The sequence below is a fragment of the Chlorocebus sabaeus genome, chromosome 17, assembly GCF_047675955.1.
Source record: "Chlorocebus sabaeus isolate Y175 chromosome 17, mChlSab1.0.hap1, whole genome shotgun sequence".
Taxonomy (NCBI): domain Eukaryota; kingdom Metazoa; phylum Chordata; class Mammalia; order Primates; family Cercopithecidae; genus Chlorocebus; species Chlorocebus sabaeus.
In genome coordinates, this window is record NC_132920.1 from 16,013,407 (window position 1) to 16,039,871 (window position 26,465).

The 26,465-nt window shown below is 41.6% G+C and overlaps 1 pseudogene; it reads left to right on the forward strand.

Annotated features, from left to right (window-relative positions):
- Positions 1-496: 496 nt before the first annotated feature.
- Positions 497-26,465, forward strand: part of LOC103222126 (malate dehydrogenase, cytoplasmic-like) — a 66,989-nt pseudogene continuing 41,020 nt past the window's right edge.

Sequence of the window (26,465 nt, forward strand, 5' to 3'; positions counted from 1 at the left end):
GTGACTAATTTGGTTTTTTGCCATTAAAGAGACAAGAAACAGGAGAGAAGCAATTTGAGATATGTTACACTGACAAATAAGCATATTAAATGTAACAGTGTGCCTCGGCTGGACACTTTAAAGAGTAAGCTACAAAGGAAGGGAAGAGTGGATAAATAGGGAGCTGTCTCTGTTATTTAAATTAAAAAAAAATGTTGAATCACCAAAGGACTGCCATATAAACAATTTTTAGGCACCTCTTACATGTCATTTTGTGTAAGTTATTTACTGACACAATAATGCTGAGAATCCAACCACCCCAAAACTCAGTGGCTTAAAACAATAAGCATGTATTTAGCTCAACACTCTGTAGATTAGTGATTTAGATTGGGTTCAGTTGCAGGATCTTTCTCATCTGGGCTTGGCCCACTCACACTTCTGGAGATGGGTTAGTTGTCAGCTGTTAGCTGGGTCACACGATTCTCATCTTCCAGCAGGCTCGCCCAGGCAGGCGTTCATGGCAGTGTCAGAAGGCAAGAGCAAGAACAAGTCTCAATATGCAGGTCCTTTACAAGCCTCTATTTGCATCATGTTTGCTAACAGCCCGTTGGGCAAAGTAAGTTGCATGGCTAAGCCCAGAGGCAGAGGGGAGGGCATCACACAGTTACAAAGTAAAGAATATGAACATTGAAGAAATAAAGAATTAGGGCCCCGAATACCATCTCCCCTCAGACTCTGTGCTCCCTTGATTGATACCACCTCATTTAACTTCACAATAACTCTAAAGACATTTTTACTATTATTTCCGTTCAATAGATATAAATAATAAGGGTAAGAGAAAGATCAACCAGCTGGTGATGAAGAGAGTCACTACCTCTTCCCCTCTTTTATAGGGTCTTCTGTCTGCATATATTTTAGAATTTCTCGAATCTTGATTATTTACAGAAAAGATTGGAAAATTATGGCAGAGAGAGTGAGAGAGATAGCTTTCAAATAGAATGGTGTTTGGCAGAGAATGGCAAAGTTAGGAGCCAAAGAACCTAGTCTATATATTCCATTTAACTCGGATCATATTTCCTTTCCAAAAGGAATGAATCTATTGTATGTAAATTATATCCAAATTTAAAAAGAAAAGAAAAAAGCAAATGAATCTTACTGAGCTAATCTGTACACAAAAAGAATACCAGATGGAATTGGGGGAAGAGGGAGAAACTAGTCAAGACGATGGTAAAAAATGTATGGAGCCAAACACAGTGCCTTGAGCCTGTAATCCCAACTATTAGGGAGTCTGAAGTGGGAGAATCACCTGAGGCCAGGAGTTTGAGACCACCCTGGGCAACATAGCAAGACTTTATCTTAAAAAAAATTTTTTTTTAATTAAAGAAAACATATGAGAAAATGAACAAATAATAACCAATAATATTCTGAAAAAATTAGAGCATTGGAAAGTCACTTGTCTTTCCATATATTACCATACATTATAAAGCTACAATAATTAAATCAGTACTGCCACATGTGTAGGCGGATCAACAGACAGACTAGAAAGTAGAGAAATATGGCAGATTCATGTAGGAATTTAGAATATGATAAAGGTGCAATCCAAATAATTAAAAAATGACAGATTATTTAATAAATGATGCTGAGATAACTGGATAGTCATCTGAAAGGTTTATTGTATTTCTACCATAACGTACAATAAAAATCTTAGATCTGTCAAATATGTAAAAGTGAATGAAACACAAAAACTATGAGAAAAAAATGATAATATTTTTAAAATATAATTTCAAAATGGAGGAAGACCTTTTGGGTTTAACACAAACTTGGATCCCACTGAGAACTAGCTGGGAGACTGTGGAACACTCCTCAGAATTATCCCTCTGATGGGTGAAGAGACCACGTTATTTATCCAGAAATCCTGTTGGTTGAGGGTACTGTTGGGGCATTAGCCCTCAGAACTTCTGGCTGTCATAGACGATCTTTACCAGTAGGCCAATGGGATGTGAGAGGGCACCAGTGGCATCTGATAGTATAAGAAGCAAAAATCGTGTGTGTGTCATTAGGTGAAATAGTGAGGGATGACTCTTCCACTTTTTCCCTTGGTTCTGTATTCATGAATATGGTTTTGGGAGAAATAACATTGTATATTTGTCACTTGTTCAAAAGCATGTGGAACATCTTGTAAGACAGACCTCCAAACTGTGAAAGCTACAGTCTCTCAGATTCCACCATAATTGATTCTTCGGCAGGCCATTCTACCATTTTTAAGGTCAGCTTTTCCTAGGTGGTGGGATTCAGGGTAAGACCAGTGAATCCCACATGTATGAGCTAATTGCCTCTCTTCTTCTGCAGTAAAATTAATTTCTTGTTTGGAAGCAATACTCTGTGGGACACGCAACCACTTTTGGATCTCTCAGGCCATAAGCCCCAAGTAGAAAAGCTGCTTGAATGTCAATTTGACCCTGCTGAAGAACCTTCTCCAGCTTTGGGCTACAGTCATGACCAGAAGCTTTGAGAGTTGCTTGGCAATAGGTTGGAACACTGTGCCTCTTTCTTAATAGCAGATAATGCAATGTGATGCAAATTGTCTTTCACTTGGAAGGCATATCCTGAAAGTCTCAGTTTACTAAGCCCCCAGAATCTTCACTGAGATTCACTGAGGTCTCTAAACTTTCATGGGATTTATTACTCACCCTTGGACACGTACATATTTTACCAAGACATCCAGGGTACTTGCTACGCTTGCTCAATCAACAAGATCTAATCAATAGGGTGGAATAGAATAGAGCCCTATGGGATGGCGAAGTGACCAAATCTCTAGAGACTAGATTAAAGCAGCTAGCTGGATGTTGGTAAAGATGTATTGCTGGAGAATGAAAGTCAACTGCATTGTGTTGTATCTGCTAATTGGTATAGGAAAAAAAAGTTTGCAATATTACCGTCTGCATATCAAATACCAGGCATTGTGCTGACTTGCTCCACAAAAAAATACCACGTCTGTACAGCATCTGCAATTGGAGTCACTACCCAGTTAAGTTCCCTAAAGTCCAGCTATTCTGCCCATTTCTGCACAGGTCAAAGATATCAGGTTTAAGAGAGATATGATTGGAATCAATTCCCACATACTCTCCAGGTCCTTGATGTTGACATGAATTCTGCATTTCCTCCTGGAGTGTGATATTGTTTTGGCTCACAATTTGGAGGGGAGGAGATTTCACACTGCCTTTCTTCCCATAGTAGCCCTGACTCCATGAGTCAGAGAAAAAATGAGGGATTCCTTCAATTGCTAAATTATGCATTCAGGAACTGGATAAATAAATACAGCGTATATACATAGAATCCACTGAACTCTCTGTGAGACAAACTCTGGTCAAAACTGTCTTTATCACTAGAACCCCAGAGCCCCAATCTGAACGGAATACCTGTCCCCAAGGTTCCAGGAACTCTGCATACAAAAAATGCTTGAAACCCCCGACTGACCATTGTTTCTGTCCAAGGAACTCATTTTACTTCAAGAAGAGAAGTAATGAGCCTACATGCATGGGGTTCAATGAAGACAGTATCCAGAACTGCCCCCAAAATCTGATATCTCTCCCCAGTGCACAGGCACCCTGTAAATGGCTACAGAACTCTGTAGGGAAGACTAAGATGATTTATAGTATGCACATGTAGGGAACTCTGAGCATCTTCTCTTGAGTAGTCACCGGACTTAAAGTTTCATCGGTTATATAAACCAACCTTAGTAGTAACCTATCTATTTCAGTGCTAGAGATATATGATCAATAATCTGCTGGAAAAAAAAATCCCCAAAGGTAAAACCATTCTGGTCATGGCTCCAGCCCTGTGGCCTGCTACAATAACCACACCCACCTTGTTTCTAATGGTTAACTTGGTTTCTGTCACTCTGGAATCTCATCATCCCCACTGAAATCAGGAATCCTGTTCCAATGGCAGCATCTCCCTGATTCATCCTCAGCCTCATTGCCAGGGTCATGTTTGTATCCAGAAGGCTAGCTGCAAAACAGTCTGGAAAATGTAATTATTAGCCTTCAAGCTCCTGAGATACATGAAAAGGCTGAAAATGGTTGATGAGTGTCAATAGAAAAGACCGTCACAATGAGAGAAAGAACATTTTCTATGAATTAGGAAAAAAGACTGACCTGATGCTGATGAACAGGGTAGATAAATGGATTAGGGATGCCTGTGGGGTATACAAAGAAGCTTATTGAATTTGAAGGAGTGTGACACATGTCCTTTTGTAAACATAGCCCTTTGATTGCTCCAAAAATAGGCATAAGAGGAAACACATGACCCCAAAAAGCAGAGAGCTACCAAATATGAATGTTTGCAATTAATAAAAATGATGTTTGCAAAGAACAATTATGCTGTGAGGAAATGGTGATTATATCCCATTGAGTGAAAAAAGAAACGTATGACACTACACTAATATGGTTTGACTGTGACCTCACCCAAATCTTATCTTGAACTGTAGCTCCCACAATTTCCACATTGTGGGAAGGACTCAGTAGGAGATAATTGGGAATCATGGGGGTGGTTTTCCCCTTACACTTCTTTTTTTTACTATTATTAGTATACTTTATGTTCTAAGGTACATGTGCACAATGTGCAAGTTTGTTACATATGTATACATGTGCCATGTTGGTGTGCTGCACCCATTAACTCATCATTTACATTAGGTATATCTCCTAATGCTATCCCTCCCCCCTACCCCCACCCCACAATAGGCCCCCGTGTGTGATTCCCCTTCCTGTGTCCAAGTGTTCTCATTGTTCAATTCCCACCTATGAGTGAGAATATGTGGTGTTTGGTTTTCTGTTCTTGCGATAGTTTGCTGAGAATGATGGTTTCCAGCTGCATCCATGTCCCTACAAAGGACATGAACTCATCCTTTTTTATGGCTGCATAGTATTCCATGGTATATATGTGCCACATTTTCTTAATCCCATCTATCCTTGTTGGACATTTGGGTTGGTTCCAAGTCTTTGCTATTGTGAATAGTGTCGCAATAAACATACGTGTGCATGTGTCTTTATAGCAGCATGATTTATAATCCTTTGGGTATATACCCAGTAATGGGATGGCTGGGTCAAATGGTATTTCTAGTTCTAGATCCTTGAGGAATCACCACACTGTTTTCCACAATGGTTGAACTAGTTTACAGTCCCACCAGAAGTGTAAAAGTGTTCCTATTTCTCCACATCCTCTCCAGCACCTATTGTTTCCTGACTTTCCCCATACAGTTCTTGTAGTAGTGACTAAGTCTCATGAGACCTGATGGCTTTGAGAGGAAACCCCTTTCACTGGATTCTTATTCTCTCTTTGCCTGTTGCCATGTAAGATGTGCCTTTTGCTTTCCATCATGATTGTGAGGTATCCTCAACCACATGGGATTGAGTCCATTAAATTTCTTTTCCTTTATAAGTTACCGACCTTCAGCTTTATCAGCAGCAGTAATTAGTAAATGAACTAATTAGTAAATTAGTAAACCAACTAATGCAGTAAGTTGATACAGGAAGTAGGGTGCTGTGGTAAAAATACCCAAAAATATAGAAGCAACTTTGAAACTGGGTAACAGGCAGAGGTTGGAACAGTTTGGAGGACTCAGAAGAAAACAGGAAAATGTGGGAAAGTTTGGAACTTCCTAGAGACTTGTTGAATGGCTTTGACCAAAATGCTGATACTGATATGGACAATGAAATCCAGGCTAAGGTGGTCGCAGATAGAGATGAGAAACTTGTTGGAACTGGAGTAAAGGTGATGCTTGCTATGTTTTAGCAAAGAAACTGGTGGCATTTTGCCCCTGCCCTAGAGAGACTTGTGGAACTTTGAACTTGAGGGAGATGATTTACGATATCTGGCAGAAGTTTCTAAGCAGCAAAGCATTCAAGAGGTGACTTGGGTGCTGTTAAAAGCATTCAGTTTCAAAAGGGAAAGAGAGCATAGAAGTTCAGAAAATGTGCAACCTGACAACACGATAGAAAAGAAAAACTCATTTTTTAAGGAGAAATTCAAGTTGGCTGCAAAAATTTGCATAAGTAAGCAGAAGCCAAATGTTAATCATCAAGACAATGGGGAAAATGTCTCCAGGGCATGTCAGAGACCTTTACAGCAGACCCTCTCATCACAAGCCCATAGGGCTGGAAGCTAAAAATGGTTTCATGGGCCTCCCTGAAGTATGCAGCTTAGGTACTTGGTGCTCTGCATCCCAGCTGCTCTAGCCATGGCTAAAAGGGGCCAAGGTGCAGCTTGAGCTGTGGCTTCAGAGGGTACAAGCCCAAAGCCTTCACAGCTTCCATGTGGTGAGCCTGTGGGTGCACAGAAGTTAAGAACTGAGGTTTGGGAACCTCTGCCTAGATTTCAGAGGACGTGTGGAAATGCCTGGATGTCCAGGCAGGAGTTTGCTGCAGGGGTGGGGCCCTCATGGAGAACCTCTGCTAGGGCAGCATGGAAGGGAAATGTGGAGCTGTGAGAAGAGGAACTGAGAGAAAAGGGCCAGCTTCCTGCAGATCCCAGAACAGTCAACTTACACTGGCAGTTCACACCATGCACCTGGAAAAGTCACAGACACTCAATGCCAGCCCATGAAAGCAGCCTGGAGGGAGGCTGTGCCCTGTAAAGCCACAGGGATGGAGCTTCCCAAGACCATGGGAACCCACCTCTTGCATCAGCATGACCTGGATATGAGACATGGAGTTGAAGGAGATCATTTTGGAGCTTTAAGATTTGACTGCCCCACTGGATTTTGGACTTGCATGTGACCTGGAGCCCCTTTGTTTTGGCCACTTTCTCCAATTTGGAACAACAATATTTACTCAGTACCTGTACCCCCATTGTATCTAGGAAGTAACTAACTTGCTTTTGATCTTACAGACTCATAGGTGGAAGGACTTGCCTTGTCTCAGATAAGACTTTGGACTATGGACTTTTGAGTTAATGCTGAAATGAGTTAAGACTTTGTGGGACTGTTGGGAAGGCATGATTGGTTTTGAAACGTGAGAACATAACATTTAGGAGGAGTCAGAGACAGAATGACATGGTTTGGTTGTGTCCCCACCCAAATATCATCTTGAATTATAGCTCCCACAATTGCCACATGTTGCAGGAGGGACCTGGTGGGAGATAATTGAATCATGGGGGTAGTTTCCCCCATACTATCCTTGTAGTAGTGAATAAGTCTCACGAAATCTGATGATTTTATAAGAGGAAACCCCTTTCACTTGATTCTTGTTCTCTCTTTGCCTGCCGCCATGTAAGATGTGCCTTTTGCCTTCAGCCGTGGTTATGAGGTCTCCACAGCCACATGGAACTGTGAGTCCATTAAACCTCTTTTCCTTTATAAATTACCAAGTCTCAGGTATGTCTTTATCAGCAGCATGAAAATGAACTAATATACATACATCATGTTCAACTTGTGTGCATGTGTACACACACATATAATGGAAGGAAGCATTTCAAACTGTTAAAAGCTGTTGGACTATAAACAACAAAAGGTTTTTTCTCTCATTTTTCAAAATTTTTGCAATTACTTGCATGCTAAAAGTTAACTTTATTTCAATAAGGCATTATACAAAAGAAAATGTAATAGTTAATGAATGTTGTATTAGTCCATTCTCATGCTGCTCTAAAGACACTACCAGAGACTGGGTAATTTATAAAGAAAGAAGATTCAATTGACTCACAGTTCCACATGGTTGGGGAGGCCTCAGAAAACTTACAATCATGGTGAAAGATGAAGGGGAAGCAAAGCACGTCTTCCATGGCAGCAGCTGAGAGAGAAAACACAAGGGAAATTACCACTTCTAGACCATCAGATCTCATGAACACTCCCTCACTATGACAAGAACATCATGGGGAAAACCAACCCCATAATCCAATCACCTCCCACAAGGTCCCTCCCTAGGCACATGGGGATTACAATCTGAGATGAGATTTGGGTAAGGACACAGAGCCAAGCTGTATCAAATGTGTTCTAATTAAGGTCTAAAAAAGACTAGTGTTATCATTATTCAAAATCTCTAAAATTTGTATCTAATACAGTATGCAGAAGGAAACATCATAAGAACTAGACTCAGGGTTAGAAGAAAAAAGTTGTGTTCCCAAAATCCTCAGTGTGGGTTTGATAAAAATTCTGGAAGTAAAACCAAGCTCTAGACATCAACAAGTTCACTGACTTTTCATACTTGATTTTCATAACAGAAATCCCTGTTGCTTTTACAAGAAAATATAGATGAACTCTAACGATAAAAATTAAACTGCTTCATTTGAAGCCAAACCCTCCAGGAGTATGCTTGAACTCTATAGTAACCTATTTGGAATCCACTGACCTAGTCCAACCCACGACTTTCCAGATGAACAGATCCCCAGATGGAAGGGACTCATCTTCCTCTTCTTTAATCCAGGGTCAGATAAAAGGAGGCCCCATGCTACCTCTCAGCAGTCCAGGGCCAGGTGACTCTTATCATCATTGCAAGTCAAAGATAGAGAAGAAAATCATGTCCCACAGGACTGTGAAAGGGAAAAGCCAAAGGTACAAACCATGTTGTCCTTGAAGGGCCAGAAGGCAGAGACTAAATCTAAGAGCCAGTGCCTGCTTTTCTGAGACTCCAGTGATGGCTTGCACAACTACTCCAGGTTAGTGTAGGGAGTCAGGATGGGGCAGATATTGAATGTCTTGCTGATGAGGGTCACATGGCCAACTAGTGAAACTCTAGGACTGAAAGCCAGGTGTTTCAACTCAGTAAGATGGCCTGGCTAATTCACACACACACACACACACACACACACACACACGCACACACACATAAATCTATGTAAACCACATAAACTTCATATTCCAGTGTTCACCTTATTGAAAATGTCCTTCCTGAGATCCTCAACGATCAACCTCAATGCCAATCCAATGAATAATTTCATTCGTTTTCCTATGTAATCTCTCCTTTGTCCTTTCCTTTGGCCATCTTCTCACTATATATTTTCTCAGAACTCTGTCACCCTCTCCCATTGCATCAATTAGCATCTAGTTTTAGTGATCAGACTCCAGTATGCTTAAGAGTCATCTGAAAAGTAGAATTAAAATGACGATCTAGGGCCCATTCCCAGAGGAGTTGGCTGCCAGGGTTTTGGGGGTGGGTGCAATGTACACAGATGGTCTTCGAGAAACACTGAACAATATGGTAATGATTCTCAAAGTGAGTCTCCAGTCCAGATCTTTCTCCTGGGCTCAAGGCCTAAAATTTCAACTGCTCGATACATTTGGAGAAATTCTGTCACTTTAAATTCATCATGCTCTTATCCACCCACCCTCAAATCCACTGTGTCTTTTCCTACATGTCCACTGTGGTCCTGCCATCTCTTCAGACTCTGCCACAAGGTTGTATCCAGGTCCTCAATAATGCTGAGTTCCCACCTATTTTCCCCCTTTGCTGGTCTCTGCTTTCTCTTTCCCTCCCTTACTTATTTCTAATGGCTGAATCTCACCGAAAGATAGGAAAAGCCACTGACTACACAACATTCGGTACTTCCCAAATCTCCGAGTTCAGTCATTACAATGACTGCTACCAGTTTTCATGGAAAAAAGGAGAAAATATAGGAATAAACATATTAATATTTCCATGCCCATACAATTTTCCCAAAACATTATTCATAAAAAGGATATCTAGTAGTCAACGTTGATGGAAGCTTCAAGACTAGTTAGGGGACAGGAAGTAAGAGCAGTTTGCCAGGTTGCTATGGAACTGATGGCTTAAAGCTAAATGTTAAGCAGACTTATTCTCAGAAGTCCTCTAATCTTGATCTCCTCCTCACCTCTTCATCTATTCAAGCCCACCCTCCCTTCATCTGACCTTGGCTCCTCTACTTAGCTTTCTTCCTCTCCTCCACACTCACTCACTGAGAACCCCCAACTTCCTGGGCATTGCTTCTGCAGAGCAGTTGAACTCTTCCTATATGTCACTCTAAGCCCATTCCAACTATGTCTAGAGATCAACCTCACTAACTAGAATGAACCACCAATGGATTTTTAAATATAGATATGTTTTCTCCTTCAAGAAAAAAAATCCCGTTACCAGCCCTTTCATTATTTTTTCCCTATGGCATAAGTAGGATCTTTTGAAATTGCTTTGATATTAGTCACAGTCTGACCACCATGATTTTTTTTATCTCTTCCTCTTGTGAGAACAGTTGAGCAGAGTCATTACAGTAAATTGCTAGTGAGGCCAGTGTCTCTGGTTCAGTCCTCCTGAGGGTTAGTTAGCTTTGTGCTGTTGCCAGATCATAGCACTCCTCCTCCCTCCAGCTAGGCGTCTTGCCAGGGCAGGTTTATTACTAGAAAGGCCAGTTTGAGGGCGGCAGTTTGGAGAAAGGAAGGAAAAGGGTGTGGGGGAAGAGAGCACCTTTTCTTTTTTCTTTTTTCTTTTTTTTTTTTTTTTGAGACAAAGTCTCACTCTGTCGTCCAGGCTGGAGTGCAATGGCGCGATCTTGGCTCACTGCAACCCCTGCCTCCTGGGTTCAGACGATTCTCATGCCTCAACCTCCTGAGTAGCTGGGATTACAGGCACACGCCACCATACCCAGCTAATTTTTTTGAATTTTTTGGTAGAGATGGAATTTCACCATGTTGGCCAAGCCGTAGCACTTTTTCTTATTTACCTCAAAATATCCAGAAACTTGAAACCAGAATCGATCTTTCACTGTGTTTGAGTTAATGGATTATATGACAATATTCACCAGCCCTGCCCATTTCCCCAGGAGCTCCTTGGTAAGATTAGGTTGCTTCCTTGTGAAATCTCTTCTTAGACAAGAAAACAGACTCTGATTTTATCCTTGGCCATAGTTAGTATCTTCCAATTTCTATTGACGGTAGCTTTGAGTTTTCAATTTTTAACTTCAGAATCTGAAACTTTACATGCATCCTAAGTGAGTGGGTCAATGGCAGAACCCAGCCCTTGCTTCAGATGGAACAACATTCGATGGACATGTTTATTTTTCACTTATTTATTTATTTATGAGTCAGGGTCTCATTCTGTTGCCCAGGCTGGAGTGCAGTGGTGCAATTACAGCTCACTATAACCTTAAACTACTGGATTCAAGAGATCCTCCGGCCTCAGCCTATTGAGTAGCTGGGGCTACAGGTGCACATGCCTAGCTAATTTTTTTAAAAATAGAGACAAGGTCTCATTATATTTCCAAGGCTGGTCTCGACTCCTGAGCTCAAGTGATCCTCCTGCCTCGGCCTCCCAAAGTGCTGGGATTACCAGCATGAGCCACTGTGCCCAGCCATGATATGTTTATTTTTAAAGAAAAAAAAAGTTTTAAATGTCATTCAACAATAGTGTAGTTATGAATAGAGATGGAAAAGGCTGATGACCCAATGGTTATTTTAACAGTGAACTAATTACAGAAAAAAAATTTATTGATGTGACTTATAAAAATAATTTTAAAGAGATTTAAAAACTTCGGAAATTTATGTTTATGGTTTTTTTTTTTTTTTTTTTTTTGAGACGGAGTCTTGCTAGGTCGCCCAGGCTGGAGTGCAGTGGCGCGATCTCGGCTCACTGCAAGCTCCGCCTCCCAGGTTCACGCCATTCTCCTGCCTCAGCCTCCCCAGTAGCTGGGACTACAGACGCCCGCCACCATGCCCGGCTAATTTTTTTTGTATTTTTAGTAGAGACGGGGTTTCACCATGTTAGCCAGGATGGTCTCGACCTCATGATCCACCCATGTCGGCCTCCCAAAGTGCTGGGATTACAGGCGTGAGCCACTGCACCCGGCCCGGAAATTTATGTTTTTATAATCAGATATAGAAACTAATAACTTGATGCTTTAAAAAACATCCAACAATATAACTAATAGTAACTCAGTAGCTCTAATTACAAACTATTACTGTTCTCTATCAGTAATTTTTAATTGTAAATTTTGTGAGTTTTTTTATGATGGCAATACAAGACGAGATATGGTCTGTGTATTTCAGTAAGGATTTTCCTTAGTTCCAGAACCATCCAGGTGATCTTGAACAGCACACTATGTAGTAGAATCCCTGGTTTCAACTTCTGTTAAATAACAGAAGTCATATTTCTAGATCCATTCATCTTAATACTCTATGATCTCTGACAAAAAAAAAAGAAAAACATTTAGTAGGATTAGCAATGCAGCCTATGCCAATGACTATTACACACATCTTAACCCACAGCCATCCTTACATAGGGCAATTTCAAAATTGTTCTCCTACTTCCGTTAAACTTTAAGCAGCAATTCTTTTGTGGCTCACGGACCCTTTAGAGAAGCTGATGGAAGCTATGGCCCTTCTCCTCAATTTGAGAAAAAGAGAGAAATCCATACACAATATAGTATTATAATTTTAGGAGAGCTACTGACCTCTTCAACCCTGTAAATGGACTTTGCAAAGAACCATAGATCCCAGTTTTTAAAACTCTGGATAAGTATTTACTTTTAGTGTCTAGCCTTAAGAACTAAACTCAGACAAGATGTTGAATGAATATAAAACAAGCTGCAAAAAATAATCTTCCCTACCTAACTCATATTTTACACTACCATCAAAATATCTCAAAGCTTAGCACAGGGGCATTTCTCCCTGTTTCTAGCCCTCTGTGACCCCATTACCCCTCGAAGTGAGAGCACAGGCCCCCACATGGCCTGCCAGTCTCACATCCACTCTGGCCTGTTGCCCAGGACTCCCTAAAGACCACGCCTGTCAAAACAGACATGACCCATTTCCCTGTGATACTCACCTGTGTGCCTTTTCTCACATTTTCCTCATTGCCTGCACTGCTACCTTCTTTCCTAGGTTTACCTGTTAATATCTTTCCACTTATTTGCATGTAAGATAGAGTGTCACCTCCTCCATAAAGATTTCCCTGAGCTTTTGTGCTGAGTGTAGAAAGGCCTGCCTTAAAACCCGTGGCAATTTATTATTACATGTCACCTAGTTCCTTAAATTGATTCACATGGCCTGCCTTGCCCAAATGACACATTAAAGGCTATTGAATGATCAAATGAATGAATGGTAATGGTTATTGAATGAATAAATGAATGAATGAATACCTGAATTATTATAATGAAAGTCTGACTGGATCAGAAGTTTACAAACTTGAGACACTGGGAAGTGAGAAGCGAATAAACAACTGGATGGGAAAAATTAGCACTGGCCTAGGAGCCAGAATTCCAGGGTTCTAGCCCCTCTCAAACATTTCTTTAGTGTGTCACCTTGAGTAAGTCATTTAATTTCTTCAGTGCTCACTTTTCTTGTGTAAATTAAATGAAATATAAAATACATATGTATGTGTGTGTGAACGTGCTTTGTAAACTAACTGACATCAAATTGTATATCACTATCATCATTTTATTTCATTATCATCATTCGTCACATGACTGTCAAGAAGTAAGTGGAAAATTGTACAATCCAAATAAAGGTAACCCAAGTAACTCAACTGTTTCAACTACCTTGATTTTATTCAAGCTTTGTAGACATTTACAAATTAAATCAACAGTACAGGCAATTGGTGTTTCTCAATGTGATGATACTGCCCAACCTTCACTTTCTCTGAATTTTTTTAACTTAAGTATTTAAACACAGTCAAAATTTATTACACAATAATTGCTCTAAGCAAGCTTTATTGCAGGGGTTCTCAGTGTGGAGTCCATGGACTACAGGGTTGTCAATGTACTTTAGTAGGTTCCAAGAAACCTCTGTAATTTTATGCAAAATTTTATGAATCTGCGTTCAAAAAAAGGATCTGAGGCTGGGTGCAGTTGCTCACAACTGTAATCCCAGGACTTTGGGAGGCCAAGGTGGGCAGACAACTTGAGTCCAGAAGTTTGAGACCAGCCTGGGAAACACAGCAAGACCTTGTCTCTACAAGTAGTAAAAAAATTAGCTGGGTGTGGGCTGGGTGCAGTGGTTCACACCTGTAATCCCAGCACTTTGGGAGGCCGAGGTGGGCGGATCACAGGGTCAGGAGATCAGACCATCCTGGCTAACATGGTGAAACCCTGCCTCTACTAAAAATACAAAAAAATAGCTGGGTGTGGTGGCGGGCGCCTGTAGTCCCAGCTACTCAGGAGCCTGAGGCAGGAGAATGTCGTGAACCCAGGAAGTGGAGTTTGCAGGGAGCCAAGATTGCACCACTGCACTCCAGGCTGGGCAACAGAGCAAGACTCCATCTCAAAAAAAAAAAAAAAAAAATTAGCTGGGTGTGGTGGCACACACCTGTTGTCCCAGCTACTCAGGAGGCTGAGATAGGAGGATGAAACAGGAGGATCACCTGAGCCAGGAAAGTTGAGGCTGCAGTAAGCCCTAATCACGCCTCTGCACCCTAGCCTGGGTGATGGGAGTGAGATGCTGTCTTAAAATAAATAAATAAATAAATAAACAAAAAAACCAGGATCTGTACTTCTTATCAAACCCTCAAAGGGACCTATGACCACAAAAAGTTTAGGAACATCTATTAAAGTTTAATGAAACCTGGAAAACCCCTTGGATTTGTACTTGCCTGACACAATGATAGGAGTAGGACTCCAAAATGTATGGTAATGTGAATCTAGCTAGAGAGTTGTTAAGAGCTGGCCATGGAAGGATTAAGAGGCCCTGATGTGGGGATTACAGTGGAAATAGAAAGGACAAAGCAGATGCAAGGAACATCTTTTAGACAGCCAATCCACCCTTGTGTAATCTGTCAATTTTCGCAGACGAGAGATTCTCTTCCATCACAAGGTATTCTTAGCTCTGTCTGAAAGTTATCTCTGTTTTCGTCTAGGGATTCCATCTTCCTTCTAGTCTTATATATTTCCAAAACTTAATGCATCAATAATTTATCCCTAATTTTGAAAGGATACCTTGAGGCTCTTGATGTATGAGTGAGGAATGAACGATGTTTTGCTGAGTTTGATTTGAGAAGCAGTATGGGGAAAAAGGGCCCCACTGTGGGGAAAAGTGGCTGGAGATGACACTGAAACAAAGAGGAGTTCCTGGGAAAGAGACAGGATAGATATAAATCTTTAGTCAAAGGAACTTTGGAAAAAGCACAGATGTTAAAAAAGGAATATTTAAGAAGCTTTGCTGTGTGGTGTGCAATGGAACCTTTTATACCCCTTTCGTGCCACTGATGTTTCAGTAAAATCCATGTTGTGCAGTTTGGCATAAACTCATAAATCTAGACTGATCACTGATTTTCAGCTTTGGCTGTCTGTTATAATCACCTGAAGAGCTTCTAGTAAATAGTCAATGTTTTGACTCTGCTCCCAGATATTCTGATATCTTTGGTCTTAAGTGGGGTCTCAGTATATTACTTTGAAAAAGTGCTGCAGGTGATCTAAAGTGATCTTAAAACCAACGGTTTAGGGTCTGGAATGGTGATTTGTAGTCTTCCTCTGATTCATCGGAATCATCCTAGGAGCTTTTAAACAGTACAGATGTACTGGCTCCACCTTACCCCATTTAAGCTGAATCACTGGACATTACAAGTTTTTGTAAAGTTTCCCAGGTGATTCTGACGCAAGATGAAGTTTAAAAACTGCTGGCTCTAGAAGAGAAATATACCAGGTCCTAAAAGACAAGATGAATCCCTTAAGAAGCCATATAGACTGCTTCTTAATGGCACTAAGTAACTAATTCCAACATATCTCCCTCTCAAAAGGTACTTATCAGCATTTTATTTCTATGCTAAATGAATGAAAACGATGGTAAGAGCTATCCAAGGTTGATCCTACCATCTAGACAAAAAAGAAGCGAGATGATTAGGATGAAAGCAAACTTCCAATGCAACTCTTATTGTGCTTTAAGAATTCGTGCTTTCAGACTGCTTTCTTATTAACAACAATTTGAAGTGGTAACTCATAGAAACTCTAATGTGAAGTCGTATGAAGGAAAAGGAAAAGAAAACCATCTTAGAAAACAGAGGTCTTTTCAATATTAATCTGGTTTGATTCAGCTTTGAAGAGAAAGAAAGATACACAGCCTGATCCATTTTCGGGGACCAGCAGGGACATGAGGGGCCAAGTAGAATGGGATGGGACAGTGGTGTCCTGTCAGAGGTGGTAGGTGGCCAAGATGTCCTCAATCCTTTCCTGTTCTGGAACATTCTGTGCAGGCAAGTTGGTGGCCTTTCAAGTGTTCTGGATGGCGGCACCCCCTACACACATAGTTATTTATTAAACAACCACTTCCTTTTGCCAAAAATAATAAAAAAATTGATCTGGTGTAAAATCATGAGGCCTATTATTCCACAGCAAGAAAACCACCTCATAATTCCTCATAATTTACTACTTTGTAGTGTGGGCCATTTTTCTTTTCTCTTTTTTTTTTTTTTTTTTTCCTGAGACAGAGCCTTGCTCTGTCACCCAGGCTGGAGTGCAGCGGCATGATCGCAGCTCACTGCAACCACCACCTCCTGGGTTCAAGAGTTTCTCCTGTCTCAGCCTCCCGAGTGGCTGGGATTACAGGTGCACGCCAACGCGTCCAGCTAATTTTTGTATTTTTAGTACAGACAGGGGTTCACCATGTTGGCCAGGTTGGTCTCGAACTCCTGACCTCAGATGATCCGCCTGCCTCGGCCTCCCAAAGTGCTGGGATTGCAGGTGTGAGCCACGGTGCCCAGTCAGTGTGGGGTATTTTTTACTACTGAAGTATTTGGGGCTTAAATTTATAAACAAGCACACATACGCACACACACACGCACGCACACACACGCCCACGCACGCCCACGCACGCACACACGCGCACACACACTCGCACACACGCACACGCATATGCACACACAGACGTGCACACACACACGCATATGCACACAAAGTTTCTGGGACATATTCACAGGCATAGACATTCATGCACGCACAGACATTCACTCATACGATTTCTTTCGGCTGATCCTGCGTGTTCTCCTCTTGTTCATAACATGGGAGCAGTTGACTGTTACTGCAGTGACTATTCCAATTATTAGGGCAATGAAATAGGTTGCCAGCAAGCCATAAAAAGCTCATTAGTTTTAAAAAATGCCAGCACTTTGTTTTTTGGTGAGATTAGTTCCTTACTTGCATAGGACAGACTGTAATTACTCAATAAAGCTGCATTTTGTCACTCTGAAAGCTGCTGGCATACCAGGTGTTTAAGAAAGCGATACTATGATTTTCCTCGTAACACCTGAATTCTAATCAAGAATGTTTAGTGCTGTAGTTTCCATATGAAAAAGAAAGGAGAAAGACAAAAGGCAAATCAAGAGTCTAACTCTGAGAACTGGCTAGAGCTGGTGAGAGTCCGTGGGCCAGTGCTGGAGGAATGAAGATGGTCTCTAATCATCCCGGATCATCCTAGATCAGCTCAGACCCAGTCCAGAGCCCAAGGGAACAATGCCACTGAGTTAAGACAAGGTTGATTATGAAAGATCTACAAAGCGTGAAGTGTACTGATACGAAAAAAAAGCCTTTCTACTGACACATGGAAGATGATTCAGACAGGATTTGTTTTGTTTTGTTTTACCATAACAAAGTAACAAATAAAATGAAAACCTTAATAATGATACCAACTGCTGTTACAGAATTTTTTAAAAATTGCCCTTATGAATACAATGGTAGAGTTTTCTGCTATTTTTTCAAAGCACTACTCACATTGATTGATTGCTTATATTTGTCTTCAGGACCATGTTTACTTTCGCTTTGCTTCTGTGAGTCAAGAGTGAAAAGCATAAATTCAGAGACAAGGTCCATTCCAGCCAGGGAACTTCATGACGCAAGGCTTGGAGTAGGAATGAACACAGTCTTGGGGAAATCAGTATGACAGATGACTCAAGAAAGACCTGGGTTGAAATTCTGACTCCCGTTAGCTATGCTAACCTGAAAAAGTTATGTAATCTCTGTGCCTCAGTTTGCTCATCTATAAAATGACAACACAAATACTGTCTACTTTATGTAGTCATTAGAAGAATCAAATGAATTAATGCATTTCATGCATTAATTCTTGTAAGCACTTAATTCAAGAGCATTACATGCATTAATTCAAGAGCATTGCATGCATTAATTCAAGAGCGCTTAGCACAGCCCTCAGTAAGTCTTAGCTTCTATTAGTCATCTTTGACTCATTCTTGTACCTCCTGCATCCAGCTCACTGCCAAGACTTACTGATTCTATCTCTATCTCTTATATCACCTCCACTTTTGTTTTTTTGTTTTTGTTTCTTTGACATGGAGTTTCGCTCTTGTTGCTGAGGCTGGAGTGCAATAGCACAATCTCGGCTCACTGCAACCTCCACCTTCAAGGTTCAAATGATTCTCCTGCCTCAGCCTTCCAAGTAGCTGGGATTACAGGCATGAGCCACGCCCAGCTGATTTTGTATTTTTAGTAGAAGTGGGGTTTCTCCATGTTGGTCAGGCTGGTCTTGAACTCCCCAGCTCAGGTGATCCGCCCACCTCAGCCTCCCAAAGTGCTGGGATTACAGGCATGAGCCACCGTGCCCGGCCCACTTTTTTTTTTTTTTTTTCAATTCCTACTGTGCTGTCCTGATTCAGGCAGATCCTCCTTATTTCTGATCTGAATTCCTATAGCACCTTCCACATTGGCGTCCTCACCCTTTATTTTTTCTCTCTCCAGTCCATTCTGTATACTGAGACTAAATTAATCTTCTAGAACTGCAGTTCACATCACAGCCCTCTCTTGGGCAAAACCGTGTGAGTGCCCAGTGTCTGTAGAATGAAGCTCCTGGCATCAAAGCTGTCCAGCGTAGGCCCAACAGACTCGGACTCCCACGATTCTCCTGAACGTCCTCTGTACCTCCAGCCCAAGCATGAGGCATGCATTTGAACAGAACATCGTGTGTGCCTCCATACCATCCCCTTCTTCCACACGGGATACCTCCGTTTCCCTCCTCCTCTTCCCTCTCCTTCACTTCCTTACTACGGACTCACCTGAACATTTCTGCTTGCCATAATTATAGATATTCTTTATGTCTGAGCTTAAATGCCGCCTCTATGAATCAGCCTGCTTCCATCTCATCAAACAGATTCTATTTCTCATCCTTTGTATCCCTACAGCACATTCTGGATGTTTATATAAAGTAATTTTCCCTCTGTGGTGCAGCCACGGGTATTTGTGTAATCTTCCCCTCACCGCTGTGAGTTTTCTAGGTCCTGGCCCTGTGTCTTATCCATCGTTGTCTCCGCTGCAGTCCCTAAGTGCTGTTGTAGAATTTAGCCTAGATTGAGAACTCAGTACATGTTTATTGAGTGAAAGATGTTCATTGATATTGAAAATGTTGATGTTTCAATATCCAATGTAAACACAAAAACAAAAGATGGTTGGGATAAAGTCTTAAGACATGAGAGGCCAAGACTAAGAATTCAAGAATATGTTTCCAGCCCTGAGCTGCGCCTACCTGGCATGTGTAATACATAATTATTGTGGAGGTAGTGTCACGTAGCCTCTCAAGGCAGATAGAAGATATTCCTTAAAGAATCCCTTGCTGTTTGTCCTGATTATGAATGACTTTTCCCAGGCACCTGTGTTCCTAGAAGGGAGTAGACTCCCTGGTAGTGGCACCCTGAAGTGCTTATTTTCCTCAGTAAATTAATCAACCGGGGCTTTGGTTTGCAAATCAGACCAGTGTGGAACCTTCTTTCAGGGCCTGATCCTTGCTGGCAGAGTGCCAAAGGCTTCTAGGTGTGCAGACAGCCAAGACCTTTGTTCTATACTTAGATGCCGTAGAAGAGTGAAAGACCAAGACAAAAACCAAACAAGCGGAAATATCATCCTTTAATAATCTTCCTCTCCTTTTCTTAAAACAAGGCTAAATTCTCCTCTGGGACTCTAGGACTTCAGGATCTTCTGATTCATGCCAAACCGACGTAAATCATCTCTCCTGCCCTCTGCTCAGGACCAAGAGGAAAGTTTCAAGGGCAGGGCATGGGAGTGGGGGCGTAGGACCAGAAGGTTACATAAAGCAAGAGCTGGGGAGAACCCTCTGCCCACCCAGGCCCTCCATCTTTCCCTTAAAAACCTGTATTCCTTCCAATCCTCCTTGCTCCTGTTGAGCCATCCCCACTTTTTCCTTGGGCTGTTTATCTCTGCCTGGGAGTCTGAATGTCAGGCTGTGTGTGTCTGTGTGCATCTGTCTCTGCTAATCTGTGATGCTATTAAAGTTGTTGGGATTGTATATATCAATATGCAAATTTATGCAACAACTAATGCGTAACTTAGCATTTTACTTTTGAGCCAAAAGACTACACATGACTACTTACAATGATTTTATGTCCCCCAGAAACTTTTGAATATGAAAAAAACAAATCTCTGCAGCTCATCTGGTTTAGCCATTGTCTCTGTTGTTGTTTCAGCCACCAGGAGAAAGCAGTCAGGGAATGTTAGCAAAAGGGCTGAAGACTGTGGAATCCGCCCTAAAAAAGAAAGCAAAAAAGACAAGTGTACAAACTGCTAGCATATGGAAGCCAAGAAGGGAAACTTCATACTGAAGACACTGAGCATAATCATTTTTAAATGGCAATGTGAGCTGGAAAATGTTTTGCTAACCAGTCTTTGGAGAATTGAGCTCTACACTAGAGAAGGAGGAATCAATAATCTTAAATGACCTGAGAAGAAAGCAAATAGCTGGAAATACTCATACACACCATAGAATTAACGAGTAAAGCAAGCTCCAGTTTGCTATATGGGTCTACGTACTTAGAAGAATAGATTTTTTATGCAAGTAAAGTCCTGGTACTTCCTATTTATTTTATTATTCGATAAATCAAGAGACTTAAAGGATCTAGCTATTTTGAGACCTTTGTTATATTTTTAAAAATCAAAAAAGTTTTATTCTCAATTTTCTGCCCTTACCATCCAAGGACAGCCAAGGTCACTTCTCACTGCTAGAACAGATCCATTCTGTAATGCCAGATACTCAAGCTAATGATTCAGGGATTGAGTTTCTTGTCAACAAGCTTCAAATTCATATGTTAAACAATTCTCAGAGGAAGCCTGACTATTCAAGCAGGTGCTCCAAGCCCCCAAGGGAAGGGGAAAGAGGCTTGGACCAGCCTGTAGATGTAGTGGAAAGCTTGGGCTGCTCAGCTACTCATGAGTAAACAAAAATGAGAAGGGACAGGAGAGGCAGCTCTGCCCACCATTTTACGTACAGAGATGTTTTGCTGTGCAGTTGCCTCTGTGACACAGCCACTTTCTTGTCTTCTCTGCCTCCTTTTCTCTCCTTAGGTTCAGTTGGCTCTAGAATCCCCTCTGACAGGGCTTTTTATGGTGTCCACAATGTGTCAGTTAGGATCACTTTGGGCTACATCTAACAAAAAGCCAACTGTAGAGGCCTCACCAAAGGGGGCTTTAGTTTTTCTAGCTGAATGAAAAGTCCACATGTTGGCAGAGCAGGGCAGACTTGAGGAAGCCATGGAGGGTCCTTCAACCAGAGTCCTTCTAGTTTCTTGTTCTGCTGTCCTGATTGTGGTTTTTGTCTTCCTGGTTGCAGGCTGGGTACTACAGGTGAGACAGCCAGGTGGGAGGGAGTCCTTGGAGAAACTCCAACCAGCCTGCCCACTGGGGTGGAGCCATGGGAAGTTCACAACGTTTGCAGCAGGGAGGAGCCTGGCCCCTCCTCTTCCTGTGTGGAACCTGAGATTCAAACGACATCTAGCAGGAGACTCTGGCCTTGTGGAGAGTCCCGGTTTCCCCCTTTTCTTCCTTTTCACCAAATAAAACCCTGCTTTACTCACCCTTCAAATTGTCTGTGAACCTAAATTTTCATGGCCGTGGGACAGACAAGGATCCTGTCTTTAGCTGAGCTAAGGAAAAGTCCTGCAACACAGGTACAGAAATGGTGTAGGAAGAAGTGGGAAAGGAAGAAGGAAAGGGAGTATGCTAGCTGAGCCTGTCCCTTTTCATGAGATAAACAATAGATTCCCAGAAGCCCCTCCCTATAGACTTCAGTTTTGTCACCAATCCGGGTCACATGGCTACTCCTACCCATAAGAGGGCCCAAGGGAGTAAGCATTTTTAACTGAGCCCATCATCATCCTGAATGAATTTACCTTCTCTTTGTAAAAAAGGAGTCGACATTGGGTAAGCAATGAATTAATCAAGACTGTTTTCCTGAGCAGTTATCAAATGCGAGGGTGGTGCAGGGTGTCATCTGTATGAGAAGATGTGTCTTACACCTTTCTATTATACAATGAACAAAGTGTTACTTAACAAATGTGTGTTGATTTAGGTTAAATTCAAATAGGTCAGACAGAGTAGCTTGGATATGCTTAAGCTTTACGGTAGCATAAAGAAAACGTTTCCCTTTATAAGTAGCACCTCACTGAGACTTGTTTCTCTGTCAAATGAGTCCACTGAACTAATCTCTGCTTTTTTTTCTAACTCAAAACTAGAGTGGATGTCAGCCATCCTGAAATGAGGATGAAAGAAATTGCAGTGTCTTCCCCTCAATTGCTATAGCAGGGGATGTACATTGACTAGCTTCGGACTGGCTTCATGAACACATCCTGTGCAGTTACACAGGGCCCTGCACTTCATTTAAAGCTCTGCTGCCACCATCTTGAAACTTGAAGAGTTTTTTGACAAGGAACCCTGTGTTTTCCTTTGTCATTGGGCCCACACGTTACGTAGCTACTGTTATAGGCCATTATAGGAGAGTGACTAAGAAGTCAGGCATGGGGTAGGCATGTCTAGCCCAAATCTCTGGTCTAATTTCTACTAGCTGAGCATTTTTCACAAATGATTTCACTTCTCTAAATCTCAGCTTTACCACATGTAAAGTAATGATGATGATAATTGTACCAACATCACAAGGTTGTTGGAAGAATCAAACATGATAATGTGTTTAAAAAAATATTGAGTACTGGCCGGGTGCGGTGACTCACGCCTGTAATCCCAGCACTTTGGGAGGCCGAAGCCAGTGGATCACAAGGTCAGGATATTGAGACCATCCTGGCTAACACGGTGAAACCCCGTCTCTACAAAAAATACAAAAATATTCTTTGGGCGTGGTGGCGGGCTCCTGTAGTCCCAGCTAATAGGGAGGCTGAGGCAGGAGAATGGCGTGAACCCAGGAGGCAGAGCTTGCAGTGAACCAAGATCGCACCTCTGCTCTCCTGCCTGGATGACAGAGCAAGACTCCATCTAAAAAAAAACAAAACAAAACAAAAAAAATACTGAGTACAGCACCTGAAACATATCAGGTACACAATAAAAAACAGCAATTATGATTTGCTATATTTCATATATTAAATTTATTCAGCAAAATATTTATTGAGCACCTACTATGTGCCAGGCACTGTCCTAGACACTTGGGATAAGTCTGTGAATAAAATAGACCAAGATTTCCACCCTAGGCCTGGGAGAGGACCTTCACAACAAGCCCAGTGAATATAAGTGGATGTAATTGGAGGTAAGAGGTAAATGGGTAAAGTAAAAACAAGGCAGGATAAACAGGGTAAGGCAGATGGGGAGGACAGTTCACAGCATCAAATGAGGAGCTTCAACAAAAAGACTTAAAGAGGTCAGATAACTCATCTGGGAGACAAGTATTCGAGAAGAGGTTTCCTCAGTAATGGAGGGCAATGCTTAACAGAGCCTCCACTAAAAGTTATATTCTTCCCAGTAAAGGCTAGATAAGTCCATCCACCAGCAATCCCTCTCCACAGCGCAGAGGAAATACTTTATAATTAGTCATTGCTAAAACATTTTAGAGTTGGAGGTTGCAACTCAAGCATTTGCATACATTTATAACACCCAATTAGGGAAACAGTTCATTTTATTAAAGTATAGTTTTGTGGAATAAAAACAGAGACAGAACATTTGTTATTTTTATTTTTTATTTTTTTTTTGAGATGGAGTTTCACTCTTTTACCCAGGATGGAGTACAGTGGGGCGATCTCGGCTCAATGAAACCCTCACCTTCCGGTTTTAAGTGATTCTCTTGCCTCAGCCTACCGAGTAGCTAGGATTACAGGCACCCACCATCACGCCCAGCTAATTTCTGTACTTTTAGTAGAGACGGAGTTTCATCACGTTGGCCAGGCTAGTCTTGAACTCCTGATCTGCTCACCTTAGCCTCCCAAAGTTCTGGGATTACAGGCATGAGCCACCATACATGCAAGTATTTAAAATAACCAAGAGAAGAGTTTCTTCTGAACTGACAAGTCCAGGATGTGAACAACTGGGCCAGCATGGATGATGAAAGATCAAAGGCCCAGTAGGCATTAATGAAGAGAGGAGACCAAGACCAAGCCAGGACCATGGTGCTCCTCTCAGCCACACCTGGCAAAGCTTTGTCATGGGGAGGAATCGTTAGAAAGCACCAGACCCACTCTGTATCCATCCTGTGTGCTATCGGTGGCAGGTTTTGCATAGCAAACAGTTTAGAATATTCTATTAATATGTCATTCCAGAATATGGGATCTGTTCTGCTTAAGGTATAATTAAGTAGATGACCAATTGGCAATTACCACCATAATCCTGGTATCTATGCTGAAAAGAACAACAAAGCAACCTCTTTTATAGAATAGATCCTAAACAAGATCTGCTGTTATGTGAGAGTGCCAAATTGATCCTAAACAAGATCTGTTGTTATGTGAGAGTGCCAAATTACCAAGTCAACCAGAAGAGGCGGAGGAAGAAGGCAAGGAGGGCTAGAAGGAGGAGGAGAAGGAAGGAAGGAAGGAAGGAAGGAAGGAAGGAAGGAAGGAAGGAAGGAAGGAAGGAAGGAAGGAAGGGAGGGAGGGAGGGAGGGAGGGAGGGAGGGAGGGACGGAGGGACAGAGGGAGGGGAGGGAGGGACAGAGGGAGGGATGAGAGAGGAAGAGAGGGAGGAGAAAAGCCACACAAAAATTTTGAGTTCCTAGTCATACCATTTGAGGCTTGTGTGTGCTGTTAGGGAAACCTCCTACTTTGATGTAAAGAAGATGAGCCACAGACAAATTGTCAACTTATAGAGTGTTTAAAATATAAGTCCAAAACTTAAACATAAGGGAGTCAGTTTTAAATCTTTCACTGAACAAAAGTAAAAGAAACCATGAAGTGAGTATAATTTGACATTCCAAAGACAATATTCCTGCAATTGGTGTATGGGATAATTAGATGTTCACAATAGAAATTTCAACCTGGCGTAGTGGTTCGGTCTCTGCAGTAAAATCTTAATAATTTAAATCCCACTAATGCACATAAGAACTGAGCTAAACTTTACCTTTGTACCATCTATGAGGAAACAGATTGCTTAGCAAATTAAATATGAATAAGGATTTAGATGGGTTATTTAACTTACCAAGAAAGCAAAACACTCCTTAGCAGCACCACTCACTTTTAATGTATTAATTAAGGTAAAAATTGGAAAATTGTGTCAGTGTATATTACTGGCTAAAACTTCACTTATTTTAAATACAGCATTGAGTAATGTAGATCACACTTCTTTATTTTAAATTAGTGAACTTTATATCCTTTTAGGCAGACTCTAGGTCTGGCTAAGGCCCATAGGAAAGAGCATCGAATTGCTTAGTCCTGGAGTTAATACAAACTATGATTCTGTCTGGTAATTTCTTCTCAAGCTAACTTGCCGTGAGAATGGAGTCTCTGTTTTCCAACACATCTTTGAAAACAGCCTCGAAAAGGCTGACATGTGGCAACTGTCAAGCTCCCACCTGAGTTCTAGTTCCCCGGACATGGAAACTCTTTAACCAGCTTTGCACATTTTTCACTAACAAATGATTTCTCCAGCTCCAGCATTGTGTCGCGACTCATCTGCTTTCCTAAGCACAGTCCATGCAGGCAGTTGTTCTTGTCATAAATCCACTGTGCCGTTTGGTCTCCTGTGTGATACTGTCTGTGACATGTTAGGTGCCTTCCCTCTGCAGTAATACCCTCATTCACCAAGCTCAGCCACAGGGTTTGTTTGAGCTGAGTGCTGGGGTTAATTGCCCACCTGTCCTCAGAGACTGGCCAGCCGTTCTCAGACGTCTTTCATGCTGGCTGAACCTAGGGGACGACTACCCTAAGGGCAGTGCTCAAAGGGAGAGAACAAAGGGAAGGAAATGGCTGGCACTTCATTTTCTTTGGGAATGAAGGGAAGTGGATGATGTAGCCACAAGCTTAGTCACTTCCTCGAATCTGTTCAAGGATAATTGAGATGCGTTAAATCCTTCTGAAAAGAAATGGGAGAGTGCTGAATTTTACCTGTTCCCGGAGTCAAAGGCATCCCTAGCAAGATAGTCTCTTCCCATAACACACACACACATAAGAACACATCAAGTGCAAAAACATAGACAGCGACAATATCACTAATCATCAGAGAACTGCAAATGAAAACCACAGTGAGATACCATTTCATACCCATGGGATGATGACTATCCAAAAAAAAAAATGGACGATAATAATTGGTGAGGATGTAGATAAATTGGAGCCCTTTTGCATTGCTGGTGGGAGTGAAAAATGGAGCAGCCACTGTGGAAAAGAGGATGGCAGTTCCTCAAAAAT